Below are 25,586 nucleotides of genomic sequence, written 5' to 3'. Positions count from 1 at the left end.
ACTCTTACTGGTAACCATATCTGTTGTCTGTTTGTATATAAGGAATGGTTGTTTTGTGTGTGTGTGTGTGTGTGTGTGTGTATGTTTGTGCATGATGATGTGCATGGTAATCACTGTGTTTGTATGAATGGTGTGCCAGGACCTCTATGTCTAATCCATGTAATCAAAAAACACAGCATTTTGCTTTATCCCCCTTTATAAAGTCTCGCTTGTGATTTAAGCAACTGATGATTTGTGTAACATGCAGACCTCTTCCCGTCCCATCTGGGGAGCCCCAAGAGCCCAGTGAGCATGGTCTGCACCCACGGGGCCTCATACACTTATGAGCATTGGTGCATCCAGGTCACAGTGCTGGGACGTACAAAAGATATTGCCGTGGGCCTAATAGAGACCCTCCCCTGCCACATACTCTCAGGAGTGGATTGGCCTCACCTGGAGGAGGTGGTCACCTGGGTCTTAACCAAGAGAGGTGGTGGCTGGAGGAAGGACCCAGGGGCAGCTTGCTTCAGGACTCTGGAGGAGGAAAAGGAAGAAAGCCTAAATATTAAACAAATCAGTGGAGACAGATACTTCTGGGATGAGCAAAGACAAGAGCCCCTGTTCCAGAACATCTGGTGGTCCCAACTGGCCAAGAATGAAGAGGGAGTGGTGGACCCCTGGAAGGCAAGACAGAGTCCTCAGTCTGAGGTAAGAGGGGGCATCCTCTATTGGGTGGAGGAGCAAGAAGATGGGGAGAAGAGGCACCAGATCCTGATTCTCTGGAGGTACTGGGAGGCCCTGTTGTGGGTAGTGCACGTGCTCCCCATGGGGAGACATCTGGGCTGGGACAAAACCTAAGCACACATGAAGTGGCGAGTCTTCTGGCCTGGCCTCAATAAGATGGTGGAGAAATTTGGCATAGAGTGCCCCGACTGCCAGAGGACAGGAAACCTGCTACTTGATGACTGAACGGGAATGCTTAGCCATCTGATGGGGGAGTAGAACTCTTTCATTATTACGTTATAGGGCGAGAATTTGTACTGATCACAGATCATGCCCCTGTGCGCTGGCTGTGAACAGTTAAGCTGGATAATGCCTGGTGATGAGGTGGTCCCTGGCCTTACAACCCTTTTATTTTACAGTAACATACTGAGCAGGAAGGAAGAACAGGAATGTCAATTTCCTCTCTCGCACAGAAGAAAGATGAGATAACACCACGGAGCACCAGGCTGATGCCAAATGAAGATGCCAGCTTCAGAGGAGCCTTTTTTCCTCTCCTTTTCTTTTATTATAATTGTTTGGGGGTGTTCTTTCTTTTTTCTCCCCCGAGACAGTGCTGAACTGAGGGGGGAAGTGTGTAACAGAGGCTCAAGCAGGAACCCTCTTACTGAGATAGTTTCAGGTATGGATGACCCAAGAATGCACCCTGCCAGGTGAAGGGAGTTACACACCAGGGGAAAGCAGGGTGATTAGCTAGCCATGGCTAGTATAAAACCAGTGGCAGGGCAAACACATTTGGCCTTTGGACATTGGAGGAAGTATGAGGACCGCCGGGACCTCAGAAGAAGGAAGATGAGCAGCCTGACCTGAGATCCAGAAGGGTGTCAGGACAGCGGGACTCCGGACGACACTCCAGGTCAGCTCCAAAGCAAACTACTGCCCCAGGAACTGCAGTAGCTCTGGTCAGTGCAGGGAAGGACCGCGGGGCTCTAGGAAGTGGCTGCAGGGAACCCCGGGAGAGGAAGAAAGTCCCCGGGATGGGACACGGGGTGGCAGGAGCTAAACTAAGCCCTGGCCCCACTGAGACCCCATGATGTCAAAGCAGCAATCCAGATGGCGAGAGAGCAGCCGGGGCAGCTCCTGGCATGAAGCTTGAGAGATGCAGAGAACACGCTCCACAAGCGAGGCAATAATGGCCAAAAACACGTTGATTATTAAATACCTATGGGGCATCCAGCGCCAAGTTCTCTTATTGGCTGCCCAGGCTTCCCTCGCTAATGAGGTAATTAGAGAGGCTATTGTTGCAGTGCAGCCTCCTGCTGTTTCAATAAAGGCTACATTGTGAGAACTGACTACCTGGGTCGCACTGGTGATTCCTGGCTTTGATATTACCACTGAACCCTTCTCCTTTTTTCTTTCCATCCAAGTCGTGGCAGGAAAGTCTAGAGGGAAACAGAGCTAGGATTGACCCATCCGCTCTTAATATCATTGGCAGTTAGTTCAACCCATTGATAAAGCACATTTTAACAGGTCTCTATTAGTCTTTGTGTTGACTTTTTAGTTCTAAGTGATCTTTTCAGTTTCTCTGCATTCTCAATCCTTATTAGTTTAGTTCTTGTTTGGTTTCCTTGTTGAGATGTATCTATTTCTGTGTCATTTTCAATCTCCTCTGTCATTTCTTGTTGTTTTGATGTTATCTGTGTTCCTTTGGTGAAACTTCTGATGCTGCTTCTTTTCTCCCCTTTACAAGCTGTGTTGTCTGTTCCTCCTTAACACCTGTCCTTCCAGTGTGATTACTGTATAGGATCTGGGAGCTACTTGATGGGAAAGCAGAGCTTTTTGTTTCCACATTTGTCCATCTGAAATAAGCACCATATCTTTGTTGCACTGTTGTGGTAATTCCCTGGAACCCCTGCCATAGTACCATTTTTGTTGGAGTTTGTTGACTTTTTTAATGCTTTCATGTTTTGCTTTTCATTCCGATAAGCATCATCTACAAGATCTGGCAGCCTTATTTTGAGTTTCCTTTTAAACAGCATTTCTCCTATGGACAATCCATGTTTCATGAATGTTGTCCTGTAATTTAAAAGTGACAGGTAAACATCAGTGTGTGAATCCGTAGCTTTTTTAACAATTTCTTCACTATTTGTACTCCATTTTCCACCAGACTATTGGATTGTGGGTATTTAAGACTTGAAGTATTATGATGGAATCCATATTTGTTTGCAAACTCTTTAAACTCAAGACAGTTGAACTGAAGTCCGTTGTCTGTTCTCACAATTTGTAAAATCCTATGTCTAGCAAAAATCAATTTGATGTGAGTTATGACATGGTTTGCTGCTGTACTTTTGAGAAATGCAATTTCAGGACAGTGAGAATAATAATCCAGCACCGATACATATTTTTTCCCTGCAAGTCTGAATAAGTCAATGCCCACTTGATACCACAGAGCTACAGGCTCCTCTGTGACCTTCATGGGCTCTTTTCTTTGTGCTGCTCTGTACTTTACAGCATCTTCTATGTTATTATTTAGGGTGGGCCAATATAGCGCACCCCTTGCTCTCCTTTTGCATTTTTCAATGCCTAGATGCCCCTAGTTTATTGTTTAACATGCCCTTTTTAACACTGCTGGAACAACAAGTTATGGGCCTTTGAACAAAATGCCATGCAGTAGTGACCGCTCATCCTTGAATTGAGAGTAGGAGCTAGGTATATGTTTTCCAGGCTAACTAGCACAAATAGCTGTTATCACTTTTTGCAATATGGCATCCTGAGCAATAGCTTCTGTAATTAGTACCCACATTTTATCTGTGACAGGAATCACTCTTAATTAGATGAACATATACGATGTCTGAGTCTGGAATTCTGTCATTTTCCATTGTGTCATATGCTCTGGACAACACATCTGCAATAAGTAGATGTTTTCCTGGTGTGTGCTGTACATCTAGATCAGGGGTGGGCAACTATTTTGGGTGGAGGGCCACTTACAGAATTTTGGCAAACCATCAAGGGCTGTATGACAGGCAGCTGGGGCAGATATATTATAATTTTATATTAATTTTCTAAATTCTGTAGGGGCCTCACAGGCTGGATAGAATGGCCTGGTGGGCCGCATCCGGCCCACTGGCCACATTTTGCCCACCCCTGGTCTACATTGTACATTTGCAGTTGAAAAAAAAGTCCCTGTATGGATGTCATGTCTGATAACCCCTTCTTTGCCATAGTTACCAAAGGTTTATGATCAGTTTCAGCTATCACAGGCTTCCCATAGATGAATACATGAAATTTCTCACAGCCATATACGAGAGCTAAACTTTCCTTCTCAATTTGTGCATATGCCCCAGATGCATATGCCACTGGTCTCCAGCTATCCCCATGTTTTCTTAAGCAAGACTGCTCCAACATCTTCTTTAGAAGCATCTGTTGACAATTTAATGGATCTTTTAGGGTCAGAGTATTTTAGTACTGGAGCTTTCATTCTTTTTTACCTCCCAAGTTTTTAAATTCATGTTCCCATATCCACTGAGCATTCTTTTGTAGGTCTCTTCCTCTGTTAAGTTAGGTAGATATTTCCCTAAAAAATGAACATTCCCAGTAATCTTTTCACTCCTTCCTTATCTGTAGGAGGTGGCACATTTGTAATGGCTTTAACACTTGCAGAATTGACTTGCACCAATTTCTCAGAGAGTTTTTCTCCCAGATACATTATATCCTTGACCCTGAATTTGCATTCTTGTTTGTTCAGTTTCAGATCTGCTCTACAAGCTTTTTCTAGTGCCTTCCTTAGCCTTAGGTCATGTTCTTCCATAGTATTTTCCCAAACTAATACAACTTCAATATAACCATAGTTCCATCAAGACCTTCAAAAATTTATTGTACCTTTCTGTGAAATACTTCAGATGCGGAATACAGTCCAAAAGGAAGTCTATGAAAGCAATTCCTTCTGAAGGGGGTACTGAAGGTACATAATCTAATGTTATTCTTTTCTAGGGGAACTTGCCAAAACCCAGAAGAGGCATCCAAAGTGGAGAAATATTTAGCTTCTGCCACATTGCCAAAAACATCGCCCCTGGTCAGAATGGGAAAATGCTCCCTTTTAATGTATCTGTTCATTTGCTTAGCATCCAAACACAATCTCAAGGATCCATTTTTTTCTATTATGAAAAGTGAAGAAACCCAAGCAGTTGGTTGATCTACTTTTTCAATGATGTCCATGTTAACTAATCTAACTTCTTTTTCAGTTTCTTTCTTAGTACAAGTGGAAGGGACCTTGGAAGATCATCAAATCTAGTCCCCTGCACCAACTGGGCATCAGGTGACCCCAGCAAGAAGACTGTCTAGTCTCCTCTTGAAGTTTTCCAGGGTAGGTGATTGCACCACTTCTGGAGGAAACTTATGCCACAGTCTGGACACCCTGACTGTGAAGAAGTTTTTCCTAATGTTGAGTCTGATTCGGTCTTCCAGGAGTTCATGGCCATTACTCCTAGTTTTCCCCTCACGTGCCCTGATGAACAATTGCTCACTGAACCCTTGATGTACTCCCTTAGTGTAGCGGTAAGCTGCTACCAGGTCCCCTCTCAGCTTTCTTTTCTTCCGGCTGAATAGTCCCAGATCCCTCAGCCTTTCCTCGTACAGCTTGCCATGTAAGACTCTGATCATACGGGTGGCTCACAGTACCCCAGATGTGGAGTACTCTGAAATTAGGCACCTCAAAGGTTAGACTGCTGTTATATACAGATTGTTTTTGCCATCTCAGTTTTGAATTTGGTCACTGCACTCATTAATACTATAAAAAACAATATATGTCCTTTCACACCTTGTACCAGAGACATCAAACATATGACCCATAATGCCTGTCTGGCCCACCTGGCTCCCAGCACAGCCAGAATTTGGGGGCAGAACAAGGAGGGGTGGGGGCCCACCACTGAAATCTCTAGTACAGAGCCCTATTAGGGACACATGACAGTAGCAAGGAACAACCTTCACTATCATGTCCATCCGTAGCTCACAAAGAGCCCCACAGTCTGGATCTGGCTTAAGACAACAGGTAACCTTCCTTTACCTTACATAAGTTCCTGATCCTGAAATTTTTTAGCTTAGAAAGCTATTTATTAGAGAGGTCACCATTATCCAGGAAAGCTTGAGGTGATTTACAATAAGAGACAAGGTAATTTAAAATAACTTATTAAAATATGTTAGCATAGCAAATCTGCACTCCTGACCCAGGAAAATATCCATCAGTTTTTATCAGGGGTTTTGCCAAAATATGAACTGCAAAGCAAAGTATGTAGCAATTAAACTAATCCTTATACTGTTCCATTGATTATTTTTCCTACCTACTGCAATCATAAACAAAACCTAAATTTATAGTAAAGGGGGGGGAGGGAATTGAGACGCAAGTTACTTTTCCTCTGTGCGCTCAATAGTGCTTGGTGGATAAATCATTTTCAGTGTCTAGAACAGGAGCTGTCAGCCTGCCACAAGTGGCCTAGGCAACCTCTGTGCATGGCCTGTGACAGATGAGGGAGAGGACAAGCAGCACAGTGCCAGATAGGGCAGGAAACAAAGCAGAGCACCAAATGGAATAGGGAACATGGGGAAGGAAGCAAAACACAGAGCATAAGATTGAGAAGGGAATACAGACCAGGAAGCAGAAAGCAAAGCAGTAGCTTGGGCAAGGAAAGGGGATGGGGTGTAGGCACACTTGCCAAAAACGTTGGTCTAGAGCATGCCTTGAAACTCATCATGAAACACTTTTTCTATGTTCTTGCTTTCTAGTAACTCAGTGGCATCAATTCTCTTAATCAAACCTAGGGTTTCACATATTTACAACACAATAATTGGCACTACTTTTCCTGGGACTGTTACAAATTGAATTTTTACTATATTAACTTGTGTCTAACATGCAGTGCACAAACATCTTGATTGCAATCAAGTTCCCATTATATGTTCTAAGTCTCACTTTCGTATTCTCATAGTACACAGATTTAGTTTTCATTTTTTTGAATAATGCATTCTGGTATTACATTGACATGTAGCCCTGTATCTAATTTAAAAGTTACTATTAGTCCATTGGTATCCAGGAGGGTTGTCCAGTCCTCAGAAGAATGAACTTCTTTTTGCATTGTGCCAATGAGGAATTCTTCATTTTCCTCATTGCACAAAGCATGCATCTGCTGTTTCTTGTGTGTTGCATCCTGCTTTTGGCAAACTCTTGCAAAGTGATTGAATTTTTTTCATTTGTTGCAGCACTTGTCAAATGCAGGGCAGTGCATGGGTTTGTAGTAACTCCCACAGCATATACAGCTGACCATTATTTCTTCAAGCAATTGTCTTTGGGCTCCACTTACCTGCTTCATAGTGATATCCTCCTTTCTGTACTGTTTGTGTTGCCTTAGATTTTTGCAGTCTTATAATCCTGTCTAGTTCAGCTTGTTCTGTTTTTTTCCTCCAGCTTCTGAAGCCTGGTATTTGCTATCTCAGCTGCTTGGCAAATTCTAACTACCTTTTCCAAATTAAGCTCAGGATCCTCTAGCAGTCTTTTCCTGAGGCTTATATCCTTTATCCCTAATACTATTTGGTCTCTGATCATGGACTCTTTTAGGTCTCCAAAGCTGCATGTCTGGCTCAGCAGTCTGAGGTCTTTGACAAACTCCTCTACTGTCTCACATTCTTTCTGCTATCTCATGTGGAAATTATACCATTCAAAGGTTTCATTTTGTTTGGGTACACAATATTCCTCAAACTTTTTTATTACTGTGCCATAGCTTTTCTGTTAAGCTTCTGACATTTGCACGCTATTATAAAGAGACAGAGCTTCTGGGCCTGCTATATTTTAAAAAGTAGCTACCTTGAGTGAATCTTCTTTCTCTGTAGCTCTACTGGCTGTCATATATATGGTGAAGCTCTGCTTAAATTTCTTCCAGTTTTCTGCTGTATTGCTAGACAGCTTTAACTCTTCTGGCATTCTGAGATGTTCAATTTTTTTTGTCTTTGTTCACACCCCAGTCCTGGTATCATGTGTTGTCCTCAAAAGACCAAGGAGTTAACCTTATAGAATGATAATGCTTTTTTATTTAGAGAGAAGTGCCTTGTCTACAGTTCTGCTGATCCCTCCTGCAATCCCCAGGCAAACGTAACAACTTCTATATAACACTCTTAAAGGTATCCACACACATAACTCTAGTACTCCAGAGTCTGCACTGGCTCCCAATAGGTTTTTGGACACAATTTAAGGTGCTGGTTTTGACCTATAAATCCCTAAATGGTTTGGGCTTCACACAGCTAAAGGACCATCTTCTCTCTTATCCATCTCCAATTCCTAAGGCCAAATGAGAGCAACTTCCTGCAAGTAACATCAATCCTTGGTGAAAATGCATGGGAGGTTGTTCTCAGAAGTCATTCCTTTGCTTTGGAACTCCCTTTCCCCTTCGTGAAGGCCTGCCAGTGTCCGAGCTGGGACAAATTTCAGAAGTGCTGTAAGACCTTTCTATTTCGGCAGGTATTTAGCAAACAAAGCTAGGCTGAGATATTGTTTAAGGGGTTTCTGTTTTATGTTGATATTCCAGTTCAGACTTAAGTAGTTTTGTCATTTTCCTATTTTATAAGCATTCTGTTCCCCTTATTGTAAGCATACAACTAGAATTAATCAATAAATAAATCCAGGCATGGGCAGTGAGTCAACAATATTAGTCCTTAGGCAATAATAGTGGGCACAGTAAAATCTTAGTAAAATAGTTGTCATAGCTATGAGGCCAGTTGCCCCTCTTTCTTTCCTTGCGGGAAGAAAATGCACCCCATGCATTTGATAGGTTTCAAGCCTCCAACCTTTCCTTCTTCTGCAGGTAAAACTCCACAATTCACCTACTTGCAAAGCATCAGCTGGGCTACAGCCCATAGGGGTTCAGCAGACCAAATTCTGGTTGGAGCCTACAGAGAAGCCCTTTAGTTACCCTAGCTTACCTTACAATAACTTGTTCATGTTGCCATACCCTTTGTTGGCATAAATGAATACTATCATTGAAACTCCACCTCTCTCTCTCTTCCAGATAACAATACAGGCATCCCCTGCTTAGCACTTTTAATTGGTTCCTGAAAAACTGAGCGTTAAGCAGAACAGTGTTAAGCAAAATCCATTTCCCCACAGGAATTAATGTAAATAAATATAATTTGTTGCCAGGGTGCCCAGCAACAGTGATTTGAGCACCTGGTAGCTCAGGGCCAGCACAACCGGCACCATGCAGTTGCTGTCCGCCTGGGCCCAGGCCGCGGAGGTAGTGCTGTTGGTCCCTTCCAAGCTGGGTGGCAGGCAAGGGTGCAGTCACAGCCACCACTGTGGTCACTCCAGGCCAGATCCCCCTTCTCCCTGCTGGCACAGCCCAGCCTGGCTTCATAGATCTCCTGCCAGCTGGCCCCCACCAGTCCTGGCCCCATGGCACCGGCATGGGCCCCATGCACATTCCCACCCGCCCACTTGCTGCCACTCACCTCCCCACGTGCCACTGCCATTTCTCCACTTTTCTGACCACCACTTAGTCCCCCCCCTCCATACCTGCCCACCCAACACTCTGGTACTACGTCCCAGAGCATTATAACAAAACTCACTAAGTGGCATCAGGTATGAATGTAAAATGAGCATTATAACGAAATAGTGCTAAATGAAACAGCTTAAGCAGGGGTTGCGTGTACTCCCACTCTCTGTTTTGTCTCCTAAAACAAGTTCTGATTGGTGGAACAACCAGCAGAACATCCGGCAAGTAGACGGGGTGTAGGGGAGGCAGAGCCCCGAGGAACACCATGGCATGAACGTGAGTACCTCCATCACCAGGTCATCTGAGAAGAGGAACACCACTGAACCCCTCCTTTCATCCAGTAACAATTCATGGCAGGCAAGTTGAGGGGCACTCCAGGCAAGGGGGGTGGTACAGTATTCACAGTGCCCACTAGAGACACCACAGTGGTGCATTGGCCAGGAACAGATCATCAATGAATTTATGCATCTATGAACAGAATTTTTTACATTAGCGGATCAGTGATCCCAACCCAGGTTGAAGCAGACATGCAGGTGCCGGCTGTAGCTCATGCAGAGCCCCTAACACAAGCCATCCAAGCAATACGGCAGGTGCTTGAGATACAGCAACTGCAGAGGGCCCACCAGCAGGAGTGGATGCAGCGTAATGCCACCCTGTTTAAGATGCTGCAAATGATGCAGGATGATGACCCCAAGGCCTATATAGAGGCACTCGAGAGAACAGCCCTTCAGACCGGGCTAGATCACACTCAGTGGGCCCACCAGTTGGGTGCCCTGGTGGTAGACCAAGCCCAAGCAGCCTACTGGGCCCTGTTGAAGGAGGATGCCCAAAACTACAGTGAAGGCTGTGATCCTGTACCAGCTCATGATTTCCCTGGAGAGCCACAGGCAGGTCTTCCAAGCCCAAAAATCCAAAGAAGTCAGGAGGCCTCGCAGTTTGCTACAGTACCTGCAAGATGCACTCAATAAATGGCTTCCTGCGGGCCAGTTCGATTGGGATGGTGTCATTGACCAGGTCCTGTTGGAATAATTCCTCTGGAACCTGGAGGAGGACACCCAGGTGTGGGTAAGAAGGCACCAACCCTGAACAAGTGAAGAAGCCTCATAGAGGCTTTTGCCAACTCAGACAACGAGCGTGGTTGGGGGCGAGGCCTCCATCCCCCGATCAGGAGCACAACTACAGAAAAAGAAAAGAGGATAGGTCTGCAGAAGAGGATGTCAAGGGGTGTAGTTTGCTAGTGCTGTGGTTGAGCCAGTCATATAGTGAGAGAATGCGGACTGGGCTTTAGCGAACTGGGTCGCAGATTGGCAATACCCACCCTGCCACAAGAGAGGGCAAAGAAGCTGACAGAAGTGAGCCCATGGATTGCAGTTTTGGTTCTACCTCACAAGAGAGAGGCTGGGATCACCCTGTCGTGACGGCCTGGATCGGGGATCAAGAGGTATGAGCAACCCTAGACATGGGATGCCCACAGTCCCTGCTCCATGCTGACTTGGCCCCTAAAACAGGGGTGAGGGAAGCTGGACAGTTCGTGATGACCTGAATCTTAGGTGGCAAGATGCACTTGCAGAGCTGTTACCTCCCCTTGAAGGTAATGGAGTTCTGAGGCGAGCTATGGGTCAGCCTGGCCCCAACATTGGCCTGTGAGATGATCTTGGGCCAAGAACGGAGGCCATTTTACACAGTACCTGAATATGTGAGAGCAACCAAGAAGGAGAGAATGCGATTAAGAAGAGGGGAGGGTTGGGTCAGAGAAACCGCCTCCCCACAGTGTGAATCTGTCCAGGATAGCACTGACATGGAGCAGGTGGCAAGCGCCACACAGTTCTGTCAGGCCCAACAGGAAGACTCAGAGCTGCAATGGCTAGTGACAGAGGACCCAGGAGAGGGGACATCCAGGAGCCATCCTGATTTTGAGGTAATAGGGGGACTACTATACTGGGTCCACAGGGGTCAGGAGGGGATGGCAGAAAGGCAGCAACTAGTGGTTCTGTCTTCACTTCACTGACAAATTTGGAGATTGGTGCATGACTTCCCACTAAGCAGTCATTTAGGGTGTACCAAAACCCAGGCGAGACTAGTCCGGGATTTCTTTTGGCCCCGTCTGTAAGAAGATGTAGAGAGATGGGGTGTGGCCTGTCCACAGTGCCAGAGAGCCCAGGAATGGAGACCTCAAAGGGCACCTTTGCAACCCATGCCCATAACTGAGACACCATTCTCCCGCGCAGCGCTCGATATTGTGGATCCCCTCCCAAAATCTCATGTAGGGTACAAATATGTGTTAGTCCTAGTGGGTTACATCACACAGTTCCCAGATGCAGTTTCACTTAGGTCTATTACGGCTACTTGTTTGGCGGAAGAACTCCTAAAGTGGATCGCCCATGTGGGAATCCCATAAGAAATACTCACCAACCAGGGGACCAATTTTATGTTGGGCATAATGAAAGCTCTTTGTAGCACCCTGGGCATCACCCACCTGAAAACATCGGTTTATCACCCCCAGACTAACAGCTTAGTAGAGAGGCTAAATGGAGCCATCAAAAGGATGCTCAGGCAGTATGCACAGGAGGACTCCCGTAGATGGGATACCATATTGACCCCACTATTGTTTGCCCTACGAGATGCACCCCAAGAGTCGACACAGTTCTCACCCTTTCAGCTAGTACGCAGCCACGGTCCTCAAGGTCTGTTACAGATCATCCGAGAAGAATGGGAAAAGCCAGTGGGATCAGGAATAGTAGCCAAAAAGTACTGACAGGAGCTACAAGATCACAGCAACAAGGCCTAGTAGATCGCTTGCCAGAATCTTCAAGTCACACAAGAACACCAGGAGACCCAGTATAATTGAAGAATGAAGCCCAGAACATTCCAGCCAGGGGATATGGTATTAGTCTCACTTCCAGCTTCAGTGAGTAAGCATCTTGCGATATGGTAAGGCCCATTTAAGGTGACCCTCCAGGTCGGTCCGGTAGATTATGAGGTGCTCAAGACCGGACACCGCCGCGAGTGCCAAATTTATGTCAACCTCAAAGAATGGAGGGCTCCACAAGGCTGGCTGGTGAAAAACAAAGAGGCAGGGAAGGAGCTGGGACTCCCCTGCCCAGAGTTAGGGGATCCATATTGAAGGGGCAAGGGCAGCCAGGGGAAGATTTGAATGCCATTCAACAGCAGGAACTGGAGGGGATGATAGAAACCTTCCGGGACATGTTCCAAGAAACCCCGGGATGAGCACAGGGAATCGAGCACAATATCACAGAATCATAGAATCATAGAAATAGGAAGGGACCTTGTAGATCTTCAAGTCCAACCCCTCGCCTCGGCGGGAGAAAAGACTGGACTCAAATGAGTCCAGCCAGATAGTCATAAAGCCTCTTCTTAAAGATCCCCAGGGTAGGAGCCAGCACCACTTCCCGGAACTTGGTTCCAGCTCCTAGCCGCCCTAACTGTGAAGTAGTTCTTGCGGATGTCTAATCTAAATCTACTCTCTAATAATTTGTGTCCATTGTTCGTTGTCATGCCAGGGGGCGCTAGGGGAAACAGTGTCTCCCCTAAACCCTTCTGATCCCCCCTAGTGAGTTTATAGATAGTCACCAGGTCCCCCCTCAACCTTCTCTTGTGAAGGCTGAACAGGTTTAGGTCCCACAGTCTTTCATTGTAGGGTCTTCCCTGTTGTCCTCGGATCATGAGGGTGGACCTCCTCTGAACCCTTTCAATGTTGTCCACATCCCTCCTGAAATGGGGCGCACAGAACTGGACGCAGTACTGCAGCTGTGGCCTGACCAGCATCTCATAGAGGGGGAGGATCACCTGTGGATCCAGTTAACCCTGCCAACCGTCACCTCGCATTGTCGGCCCGTGTTCATCTTGGAGTCAATAATGACTCCAAGATCCCTTTCTGCCTCTGTGCTCTCAAGAAGGGAGTTTCCCATTCTACAAGTGTGCTGCTGGTTTCTACTGCCTAAGTGCAGCACCCTGCACTTGTCAGTATTGAAACGCATCCCGTTTATGTTAGCCCACCCCTGTAACCTATCCAGATCTTGCTGCAATCTTTCCCTCCCTAGTAGTGTGCTCACCTCACCCCAAATTTTGGTGTCATCAGCGAAGTTAAACACGCTGCATTTCACCCCGTCATCCAAATCGCTGATGAAGAAATTGAACAGCGCAGGCCCAAGGACTGAGCCCTGGGGGACTCAGCTGCCCACTTCCCCCCAGGTTGAATATGACCCTTAAGCCAATCTGCAATCCATCTGACTGTGTAGGCATCAATGCCACAGTCACTTAGTTTTTTAATGAGGATGGGGTGGGAGATGGTGTCAAAGGCCTTGCTGAAGTCTAGAAAGACTACGTCCACGGCGACACCTGCATCCATTGCCTTTGTGACCTGATCATAAAAGGCAATCAGGTTGGTCTGACATGACCTGTCCCTAATGAAACCGTGCTGGTTGCCCTTCAGCATCATCCCTGAAGCCGGCCCATCACAGATGTGCTCCTTGAGGATCTTCTCAAAGAGTTTCCCAAGGATTGAGGTAAGACTGATAGGCCTATAGTTGCCCGGGTCCTCTCTCTTCCCTTTTTTGAAGATGGGGACCACGTTAGCTATCTTCCAGTCATCTGGCACCTGGCCCGAGCACCATGAGCACTCGTAAAGCCATGCCAAGAGTCTTGTAATAACCCCAGCTAGCTCCCTCAACACCCTGGGGTGGAGAGCATATGGACCCGCTGACTTGAACACGTCCAGCCCCTCCAGAAGCTCTCTAACCCGGTTCTCCCCAACCTGAGGTCTGGAGACGTTCTCCTCAAGTCTGTCTGGCATCACAGCGGGAAAGTCCTGGTCCCTTGCACAAGAAAATGGAAGTGAAGAATTGGTTAAAGAGTTCCGCTTTCTCCTCTGGCGCAACCACCAGATTGCCCAGCATACTTTGCAGGGGCCCCACATTACCCGGTGCCTCCTTCAGGATGCAGATCAGGACACTGTCAAGTGCACCGGTCAGGGAACGATGGAAGCCTATACCCCAGCAACTGCAACAGTAAGTACGACAAGAGATAGAAAAGATGCAGAAGCAAGGAATCATCCAGCCGTCCTGAAGCAGACTGTGCCCAAACTCCTTTTGAAACACCTTGGGACCTGTTCAAGTTTGTACGGATGCCCTTCAGGCTGAATGGAGCTGCGGCCACCTTTCAGAGGCTGATGGATGCCCTGTTGGCACCGCATGTGGCATACATGGCTGCATACATAAATGACATAATCATCTTCACCTCAGATTGGCCCCAACACCTTGATGCCATGAGAGCAGTCCTAGGAGAGCTTCAAGCAGTCAGGATGACCACCAATCCAAAAAAATGTAAACTGGCGGGTAAATAAACCAAGTATCTGGGGTTTTGTGTAGGTCAGGGAACCATCTGACCCCTGGTGGACAAAGTGGAGGCAGTATGACAGTTTCAAGAACCATGCAACCGTCGGCAACTCCATTCCTTCTTGGGGCTCATCAACTACTATTATAGATTCATACCACACTTTGTGGAGCTTACCGCGCCCTCACAGACACACTCAGAGGACGGGCAACAGGGACATTAAAGTGTACATCCGAGATGAAAAGAAGCTTCAAGGATCTGAAGGAGGCTATGTGTCGCAATGTGGTGGTACATACTCCTGACTTCTCTGCCCCTTTTTGTTTTGCAGACCAACACATCCTGCAGCGTCCTAGGGGCCATCCTACTTCAAAGATGGGGAGAAGATGAGTGCCTGGTTGCAACCTCAGCCAAGCCAAGACAAGGTATGTCACAATAGAGAGGGAGTGCCTAGCCATACACTGGATGATAGAACATTTTAAATATTATTTGATGGACTGGAAGTTTCTGGTTGTAATGGATCACGCCCCACTGCAGTGGTTAACCAAAAAACAAAGCAAAAATACCCGCATTACCTGCTGGGCACTCACTCTTCAACCTTTCAAGTTCACAGTAATACACCGCCCTGGCAAGGATAACCTCATCGTGGATTTTCTCTCTAGATACATCAGTTCGGAGGAGCCAGCCATGGAGGCATGCCAAGCACAGGAAAGGGAACACCAGGCTATTCAGGAGGCCATACAAAATGTCAAAACGCCACAAGGCATCTTAAGGGGGGAGGTCTGTGGCAGCAAGAAGCCCCCACAGGCACCAAGGGGACTGGGGGTAACCCTGAGTGCCCCCACAGTAAACAAACAGACCCCCCACACCCCAGAGGACTTACCTCTAGGACAGCACCCGGAAACAGAGGTGCAGCCACGCGAGCCAGCATTACGCCGGCTCTTTAAACAGCTTCTCCCGAGGTGAGGCAGTGTTGGGTTAATTGTGGCAGCTTAGGACACCACTGCGGGAAGTTTAAAAGCCTCACCAGAAGTTGGCAAGGGCAGACGAGAGAGAGAGAGAGCCACCAGGGAGCATGCCTGACTGGCAGCACCGGCAGCTCCACATGCTGGCAGTAGCAACCTGACAGACACTGCTCCGCTGCAAAGGTGGGGGTAGCCATGTCAGGCATTAAGCTGGGGATGGACTATCCCCAGCCCAGCAACCTTAGAATTTATTGGGAGCATCCCTCTTCCAAGGAGGGGGAGGAAGGACGCCGAGAAACCAAGGAGCGCAATCCTTTGGGATCAGGGACTGAGGCTCCAGTAACGATAACACTTAGGTGACAGGCCAGTTGCCTGGAGTAGATGCCAGACCCCCCCAAACAAAGGGGTCTCATCGAGATTGGCGGAGCAACCAGTGGAACATCTGAACGGTTGGCGAGTGGACAGGGTGTAGGGGAGGCAGAGTCCCAAGGAACACGGCAGCACGAACGTGAATACCTCCATCACTGGGTCACCCGAGAAGAGGAACACCCTTGAACCCCTCCTTTCACCTAGTAACAAGTCATAGCAGGCGAGTTGGGAGGCACTCTGGTCAAGGAGAGTGGTAAGGGACTCACACCGCCCACTAGAGACGCCACAGTACCAAACTCACAAGAACAAAAAACCCCATAGGAAATTTTGTCCTGTTAAATCAAGAAAAGATCAAGATTTATTAAAAGATGTGTTCATAAGCAGAAACTAGAAAAACAGAATCACACTGAAATAAGTTATTATAATATGGAAATGAAAGTTCACTTTAGCATCTCTACCCTAAATATCAGCATCTCTCTCATGAAGTTATACTTCCCCATAGTACTCAGTATATAAAATATTTTCAGTTCCTTTTTCTACAATAGCTAAATATTTTGCATCAAAGTTATCCTTGTATATCTTCAGAAGAGTTTGTATGCTGTGCATATACATGTATGTATTGATCTTAATAACTCGATAGTTATTTGTCAAATCTGCAACTGCTTATTTGTCAGTTACCCCTGCTTACTTTGAAGAAGGCGCATCTTTATGTGCACTCGACTGCAGAGTTGTACTGCACACTCATTTAGTACTTGCTTTAGCACATGAGCTACTGCACAGTAGCTTGTTGCTACTGCATAGTAATGGCAGGATCACAGTCCGTGCCTGCCATTGATACATCATAGAATCTCATGTAGACACACCCAGTAGTCCAGTCCATTATTCACCACCTGTGGATGCACTGGGTAGCAGTTCAGCTCTACCTAAGAGCTAGTATAGCTCATAGTCCAAAGTTTCCTTTGCTTCACCACCACTGGGGCAATGCTTCACCATTGCTGTTGCTACTCCTTGCTGCTGCTAGGGGGTGCTGCTCCTCATCATTGATGCTCTTTGGGGAGATACTGCTCCTCATCACTGCTGCAGCATTGCTCTTCTTTTGGTTGCAGAGGCAACTCACTATTTTAGATGCAATCTCAGTTCCTTCAGTGTTGTGCAGGTGTCTGATATACCTAGCAAGTACTTTAAGGATTTCATTTCTTTAGGACCAACTGGCTAGTAGGCTCAAACTAAATTCACTAAGATTATTTGTACATTACCGCCACATACTTCTTTATTGTTGGACGATGAGATGCAATACCATCCCCACAGGAAGGCTCCAATATGGAGCCTTTCTTCCTTCTCTTGTGATTCCTGAGCTGGCGGCTTATGGCAGTGCACCTTTAGTGCCTACCACTTTAAGGACTGGAGCAGGCAGCCACCAGGTGGCTGATTGCAGTGGCCATTTTCAAATGCAGGCCAGCTATATAAAGAGGGCAGCTGGCTGCTAGCAAGAGAGGCAGCAACATCAGCCAACTGAGCTCCTGCTTGGGGAACTGGAGGTAAGAGAAGGGGCTAGGGGGAGGTGGAGGCTCCTGTTGTCCTGTTGTTCACATCTTGTCCTGGAAAAGATGTGAAACTGCACTCTGCTAGGGAAGGGTAGCCTGGTGGGGCTCCTAGTGGCATGGGAGCCCCCAGAAAATGCCAGGCCAGTTACCCCCCCAATGAAAGGCAGGAAGGGGCACCAGCCCCACGTCTCTGGTGATGTTCTAGCACAGCAAGGGGAGCTCAGGTTCATTAGGAGCCCTAAGGCAGAGTCAAGACTGGAGGAGGGACCTGGAGCTGCACTCAGGCAGCAGGTTAAAGCCTGGGGGCACAAGTAGAGACCCTGAGAGAGAGAGCAATGGATAAAAAGGCTCTGCAGTTGGGCGAGCGAGTAGAGGAGTCGAGAGAGCATAGTAAAGAGGGAAAAGGCCCAGGGGGGGCATGGAGACCCAGTGAGAGGCAGGAGTGAAGAAGGCTAACAGTTGTAGAGTCACTCAGCAAACATTAATGTGAGGGCAGCAGGAGATGCCAGACAGACTGTACTGGAGCTGATCAAGGCATGGAGAGACAAGCCCAAAGCCAGAGAGGCTGGGTGGTATGAATGTGTCTCAGGAGAGAGGGCAGCATGAAAGAGGGCAGCATGTGAGAGCTGGTAGAGTGAATGGGACCCCCGTGATGAGAGTGGCCCTCCAGGATAGTATGGTAGAGCTACAACTGTATACCCAGTTCGCTCTGGACTTAGGTCGGAGAGGTAACACACAGTGAAACATCTGTGAGACATGGGGCACATACAGAGCATGCACTTAAGGCCCTAGTCACCAAATAGGTATTCTCCTGTGCAAGTAACAGCTCAACTTTATTTTCATCAAGGCGTAGCAGGAAAGTGGGGTGGGTAGACTCTCTAGAGACAGGGGAAGATTGGAGGTGGAGACCTGGCCAGGAAAGTAACCCTGTTCCAGGGTCCCTTCACCTTAGACTTCCACACAAGTCACTCCTTCACTCACATATGTCAATAGAAAATATGCAAATAGACACAATTCCCATATTCTGGCCTTGCATACTGATGGCAGTATCAACAGTGTCTTATCAGCAACTGTACACATTATGTTTATCCCAAGTTTCAAATTTTAGACACTTTTCCACTTCAAAATACCATAGATCTTGGATCGTTCATATCAGGATGCTTAATTCACAGCAGGCTGCCAAATTAAGAAGTTGCTACTCAATTGTTTTTGCTGCAGCTTTTACACCAAAGAGCACCTTCAGGGAGCATCTACATATATGCTTTACTGCACATTAGATTAATCTAATGCATACTAAAATATCACCGGCTACACATACACAGTAAGTACTGCACAGTAGATTAATTTAAAGCACTATTTGCTAGTAAGGACAGACACAGGTACTAGAAAAAGGTGCTTTAAACTAATGCACCCAAGCACACCTATAGAAGCTGACCTGAGAGGACATTGCTCCACGACATCCCAGGCAGCAGGGAGCCACAACTGATGCCTGGCTTAGCCCCAAGCCCTGGGGCTTGGTGGGATGCTGACCCTGACTTCAGTTACAATTATGGAGGCAGCTTCCAGCCATGCAGAGCTCAAGTCCTGAGATCCATGTGGCTGGGAGATGCCCCTGGAACCAGGAGTAGCTCCCCTCCCCTCTTGTCCCCTGGTGCTTGGTGCTTATCCTAAGCTCCATGCAGCTGAAAGCTGCTGCCAGAGCCAGGGACAGCTCAGCTGTGCCCCCCAGAACCCAGGTCTGCCCCCATCCCCCACTGTCAACACTTAAGCATCATCTATGGTGCCAGTATTGCCCTTTAGCTCAAGTAGTATTTTCTTTCCCTAGTGTTTACCTACTATATGTAATAATATACAGTAAATTATATCACCTCCCCTTCTCACTTGCACTGCCTTCATCCTGTCAAAGTAAACAAACCAAGCTCTTTCAGCGTCCTCCCATAAGGTAGGTCTCCCATTCCCTGATCTCCTCACAGCCTTCCTCTGTTTCATTTAGTTGTACAGTTCTAGCTAATTGGCATTATAAAAAGAGCCTCTGCACAGTATAACCATCAGGCCTAACTGGCTCCACTTCAAATCTTCCCTTTTCAATCAAGCATAACCATAACTTCAATTTTAAAAAAATAACAATGATAACATAGCACAAGGAAGAATTTATACAAGGAGCCAGGAAACAGGCCAGCCAACAAGGAGACTGTATGGAAGTTTGTGGGAGAAGTCACTGTCTGCATTTCAGTGGGATTTTAGTGTAAGCTGACTGAGTTTCCTGTAGTGTAAGGGAAGTGGAGGAAGGTTTTGCTTTTTCTAAGACATTCAGAAAGAAGCAGTTCTGCAATAATTAGGAGACATCATAATGCCAAGACTTCCATCACTGCTAACTCTTCCTCTGCCTGTACTGCTGTCCATATCAGGTCTCTGACTTTAGATCCTTTCACCCAGGAGCTAGTCGGGCCTTTTGGAGAATGTGGAACAAACTATGAGGTTGATTAATTGCAGCCAACACTGAGCATGACTGTAAAATGCATGGGCCACATTGGGCATACTGATGGGAACCTTTGTGTGTGTGTACAAGTGTGACCCTTAAAAAAATGAACAGTTGTTTCCTCAGAGAGGGAATGGGCTCCAGCCTGGAGGTACTGAAATACCAGGCCAGCACTAGGAGAGATCAGATTGAGCTCCAACATCTTCCTCTGGTGCTAAAAATGTAGCCTGTCTGAATAAAATATATGGTAGTGCTCATTAAACACAGTCCCCCTCACTGGCAACTCTTTTCCAAAGTCATGGTGAGCCATGACACTGCATATATCTTGACTTCCCCTTCTTGCTAATAGCTGAGCTGTGCCTTTCTTTCCCACTTCCAATGATTCCTTTTTCTTCACCAGCCTTAAATACCTGACAGACATCATGACATGGGGCCCCAAACAGTTCACCCAGAATCACTCTCTGGGCGACCCTTCCCATTCATTTTCCCTGCTGTAGCAATGGGAGTGGGACAAGACATACCTCCTATAATTAGATTCTGCGTATGAACAACTATAACAAATTCATACATTTTTCAAATATAGATTCTAATCATTGAGGGGTGGTCATCTTATATTTAGGGTCATTATCTATTTAAATAAATACAGCAGCTCTGTATAAGTAAGAAAATTAAACCTCTGCCAAAGTGTTGCAGATCAACAATTCACCTTGCATAATACAATAGAGCAAAGTAATAAATGGTATGTGTTAACAGTCCTGAAATGTACTGATTGTATCTGAGCATACAGTGTGAAATAAGGGTAAGCATAGGATTTGTGAAATGGTTTTATATTAACATTACATTCTATTTCCCGCTATGGGACAGGGAGGTCTGGGTGAGGGAGATCCCCTGCCCTCCATAAATGCTGACCTCGTGAAGGAACACCTTGAGAAGCTGGATACCTTCAAGTCAGACGGCCCTGCCAATATGCACCCCAGGGTACTCAAGGAGCTGGCAAGCATCATAGCCCAGCCCCTGGCACGGATCTTTAAAAACTCCTGGCACTCTGGTGTCGAAGACTGGAAGAAGGCCAATGTGGTGCCGATCTTCAAGAAAGGGAGGAAAGTGGATCCGGCTAACTACAGGCCCATTAGCCTGACTTCTATCCTGGGGAAGATCTTAGAAAAGTTTATTAAAGAGGCCTTCCTTAATGGACTGGCGGACACCAACATCCTAAGAGATAGCCAGCACAGGTTTGTTGTGGGTAGGTCTTGTTTGACCAATCTCATTTCCTTCTACGACCAGGTGACCTATCACCTGGACAAGGGAGATGAGATTGATGTCATATATCTTGACTTCAAAAAAGCTTTTGATCTGGTATCCCATGATCACCTCTTGGTGAAACTGGCCAATTGTGGCCTTGGGTCCACCACGATCCACTGGCTGGGAAATTGGCTCCGTGGTTGGACCCAGAGGCTTGTAATTGATGGCAGTCACTCATCATGGTGTCCTGTGACCAGTGGAGTCCCTCAAGGCTCTGTCCTTGGACCCATATTGTTCAACATCTTCATTAATGATGTGGACATTGGAGTCAGAAGTGGACTGGCCAAGTTCACCAATGACACCAAACTTTGGGGCAAAGCATCCACACCAGAAGATATGATCCAGGGTGATCCAGGCTGACCTGGACAGGCTCAGCAAATGGGCGGATGAGAACCTGATGGTGTTTAACACCAAAAAATGCAAGGTTCTCCACCTTGGGAAGAAAAACGTGCAGCATCCTTATAGGCTCAGCAGTGCTACGCTGGCTAGCACTATGAAAGAAAGAGACTTGGGGGTCATCATTGACCACAAGATGAACATGATCCTGCAATGCGATGCTGCGGCTAGTAAAGCGACCAAAATGCTGGCTTGCATCCATAGATGCTTCTCAAGCAAATCCAGGGACGTCATTCTCCCCTTGTACTCAGCCCTGGTGAAGCCGCAGCTGGAGTACTGCATCCAGGTGTGGGCTCCACGATTCAAAAAGGATGTGGAGAAGCTTGAGAGAATCCAGAGAAGAGCCACGTGCATGATCAGAGGTCAGGAAAACAGACCTTACGACGACAGGCTGAGAGCCATGGGACTCTTTAGCCTGGAAAAGTGCAGGATCAGGGGTGACCTGATGGCCACCAATAAGTTTATCAGAGGTGACCACCAGGATCCAGGGGAACTTTTGTTCACCAGAGCGCCCCAAGGGATGACGAGGTTGAACAGTCATAAACTACTGCGAGACCGTTTCAGGCTGGATATAAGGAAGAATTTCTTTACTGTCCGAACACCCAAGGTCTGGAACAGTCTGCCATCAGAGGTGGTTCAAGCACCTACATTGAACACCTTCAAGAGCAAATTGGATGCTTATCTTGCTGGGATCCTATGATCCCAGCTGATTTCCTGCCCTTTGGGCGGGGGGCTGGAATCGATGATCTTCCGAGGTCCCTTCCAGCCCTAATGTCTATGAAATCTATTTCCTATCTTGTTTCAGACTGACATTTACTGAGTTTCCAAGTTTGCTGTCTGTTTAAACTGTATCCACTTCCACTCTGATAATCTGTCAAATAAACTTGGAAACTTCACAGAAGGCAACAATTTCATAAATAAATCAACTGAAGATATATAGTGAAAAAGCCTTAGAAATTTTGCCAAGCAAAACAATCTGAATATCAATAAATCAAAGATAAAAATTATGAACTTTAATTTACCTAATGATCATTTCATTTACTTGGAAAGTGATGCCTTTGAAAACTATTAGCATATATGTAGCATCATTCACAATGCTGGTGATTATTATACCTGTTTGAAGTCTAGAATAGGTAAAAACAGATACTGAATTTCAAAAACTTAACACTATCAGATTAGCACAAATGCCATAACTAAGATCTATAGAACAAATGTCTTAAGTATCCTCCCATACAAAGCAGAGTCCTGAAAATGTATTAAGTCCTCCCAAAGCAAATTGAACAGGATTTAACGCAGGCATCTGTGTAGGTTATTGAAAGGATGAGTGACTTATAGAATGAAGAAGTTCTAGAGCTCCTGCATTTAAAACAATGTAAGTAGTACAAAAGAAGAAAGAAATATCTATATCTAAAATATCAAATTTTCTATCTACTAATGTAAAGGAGACAAGATGATGCTATGATCTAATCAGGGCTTAATTTCTATGACACTAGAAACCTCATTCCTACCAAAGCTACAGCCAGAGAGCAGTCTTGAAGTTACCATCTGGTCTGCCAGCATGCCACTAGCATTATGGCCTTTGAACATACAATATCTCAGGAGAGATGGGCTGCCCCAACCATACCTTTAGTCCCGTCTAAAATTCTTCATGATCTGTATGTGACAAAAGTTGTATAAAACCAGTTATCAAGAATTAGAAGCACTTGCCACTAGCACACAAATGTAGAGCGGCAGTATTTGAAAATGTTTCCTCTAACAGCCCTAATATGTTGGAATATGGGTACTAAATAATATGATTAAATTAATGTATCTCCAGTTCTTCTAATAAATGTACCATTTATTAAATGTTAAGAGAACAGACACATATAACAATTAAACCATTCCAAAATGTCACCGATTAGGAACCAGTTCACAATTGTTGCGGGACAGGGTGCAGACACACATAACAACTGAACACAGTTCCCAAATGTCATTGATTCTGAACTGATCCACAGCTGTGTGAAGTGCTGTACCTCCACACCAAGGGGTGCGAATAAGCACCCAGCCCAGTATGCCTTGCAGTGAGCAAATGAGGGTGGACTGCTGGGGTGATGTCTGGAGAATTAACCAGACCTGTGTCTAGGAATGTTTGGTGTATCCACATAACAGTGAGCTAGTTCAAAATTGTATTTGATTTTCCCCATACACACTTTTGAACTATTCTCTGTGGCTTTAAACTGGTTTAACAAGCTTGTGTATCTGTCCAGATGTCTGTCAAGGATGATCTAAGTATACTTATCTGGGTTCAGGACAGAGGGATGAACAACAGCCATACTTTTCTATGATTCTCTATTAAAATGAGATTTCCTTCTACAAGTGGTACAACAGTGGTTTTCAACCTGTCATCTGAAGACTCCTGGGGGTCTACAGACTGTCTAAGAGGTCTGTGAAAGATGACTATAATCAATCGAAAGTATGTGAATACTCATGCTTAAAATGCAAAGGGATCCGCACCTTCATTTGAAATTTTTTAGAGGCACACAAATGAAAAAATGTTGAAAACCACTGGTGTACAACATCTCTAAGGCTAAGGACAGAAGTTACGCATTATAAGTCATCAGAAGCTGGTTTAAACCTGTAACAGAACAGAAGTTCAGTGCACATAAACCAGTTTCAAACTGGCTGAAACTGGTTTAAGATAAACCTGACTGAATGTAGTATCAGACTTAACGGATTTAGGTCACACTGGTTTACAAAACTTTTGTCCCAGTCCTCTTCCTGGTTCATGTTAAATCGGAGTCCTGCAGCATCCCAGAATGCTTTGCAGCCCTGGGCTGGGCTGTGCTGTCTGCTTCAGAGAGTAGGGCTCGCCCTGCCCCTCTGCTCCCTAGCTGATGCAGTGAAGGCTGGCTCACTGGCCCCTCCAAGCAGACTCTGGCTGGTGTTTGGGGCAAGAGAGTGGGGTTAGACTCTCCTTCCCCCAAGAATAGAGCTGCCCTGCCCTGCCCTGCTTACTTACTGCTGGCTGAAACTGTGGACTGCAAATCCCAGAGGCACCTGGAAGCAGGAAGAGAAAGCAACCCTGCATAGTCCTGCTGTTCTGATTATGGACTGCAAATCTCAGAGACCTCAGGGGCAGCAGAAATAGGAAGCAAACACACAGGCCAGATAGCCATGCTCTAGCACCATCTAGCTTCTGGCTTGAGCCAATGCAGGCATGTGGTTGCATTTCCTGAATCAAAAGTGAATGTCTGTTCCAGTGCTGTAGCAAGCAGGGGGGGGAGCAGCAACAGGGCAACTGCCCCAGGTGCTGAAGCAAAGGCGTGCCAACAGGTGCTGCCCAGCCAGGGCAGGGCATGGGAAAGAGCCACGAGCAAGTAGCTCATTTGGGAGGGGACGTGGGGATGCAGGGAGGGTGATTCCTCTCACTGCATGCACTCCCAGTTAAGCATGAGTATGCATGTGCCTCCCAAACCTGTGCATGGAGTGAAGTTGGGCTGTTGCTGTGGGCTTTGCCCTGGGCACCAAACTTCTTTGCCATGGCACTGGTCTGTTCATTTGCTTATTAGTTCAATCTTTGCAGCTTAAACTAATGTGCAAAGACTAAATCAATTCAGCCTCGGGCTTTTTGACTGTCTGTACTTCGTCTAAATGACTAACGATAGTCCAGAAGGGATTGAGCTACCAAACATGGTGAATGGCCTGTTTTTTCCCTCAATATTTTTGCCTAACAAGAGTAATTGTGTTGCCAATATGTGTTAGAAGATCTGTAAAATACTTCAGCAAAAAGAAAAATGTGTCAATTTTATATTTTCTGCATGGAGATAAGGTGCCTTTTATCAAAAAAGAAAACATCCCACAACGGTATAAAGGCTTCTCCTTTCACAAGAGTCGCATGCCTTTATGTATGTGTGATAGGCATATATATAGTACTGTATGAACTGGATGTTGCATAGTGTTGTTTTAAGTCTGT

At 46.1% G+C, this 25,586-nt stretch overlaps 1 long non-coding RNA gene across 4 annotated transcripts in view; it reads right to left on the bottom strand.

Moving 5' to 3' along the window:
- LOC149873179 (uncharacterized) overlaps window positions 1-25,586 on the bottom strand; it is a 97,457-nt gene that overhangs the window by 56,401 nt on the left and 15,470 nt on the right. The window contains exon 3 of one of the 4 annotated variants that reach the window (XR_016441452.1): window positions 1,137-2,775. The exons of the other annotated variants lie outside the window; for them this stretch is intronic. This is a non-coding gene — a long non-coding RNA (uncharacterized LOC149873179). Of the gene's footprint in view, window positions 1-1,136; window positions 2,776-25,586 lie in introns of those variants that run through there. 4 annotated transcript variants of the gene reach the window in all.

Source organism: Crocodylus siamensis, chromosome 1 (genome assembly GCF_052110815.1).
Source record: "Crocodylus siamensis isolate JL-2025a chromosome 1, ASM5211081v1, whole genome shotgun sequence".
Classification (NCBI taxonomy): domain Eukaryota; kingdom Metazoa; phylum Chordata; order Crocodylia; family Crocodylidae; genus Crocodylus; species Crocodylus siamensis.
Note: the sequence above shows the minus strand (reverse complement) of the source record. Positions and strands in the feature narration are given on the sequence as shown.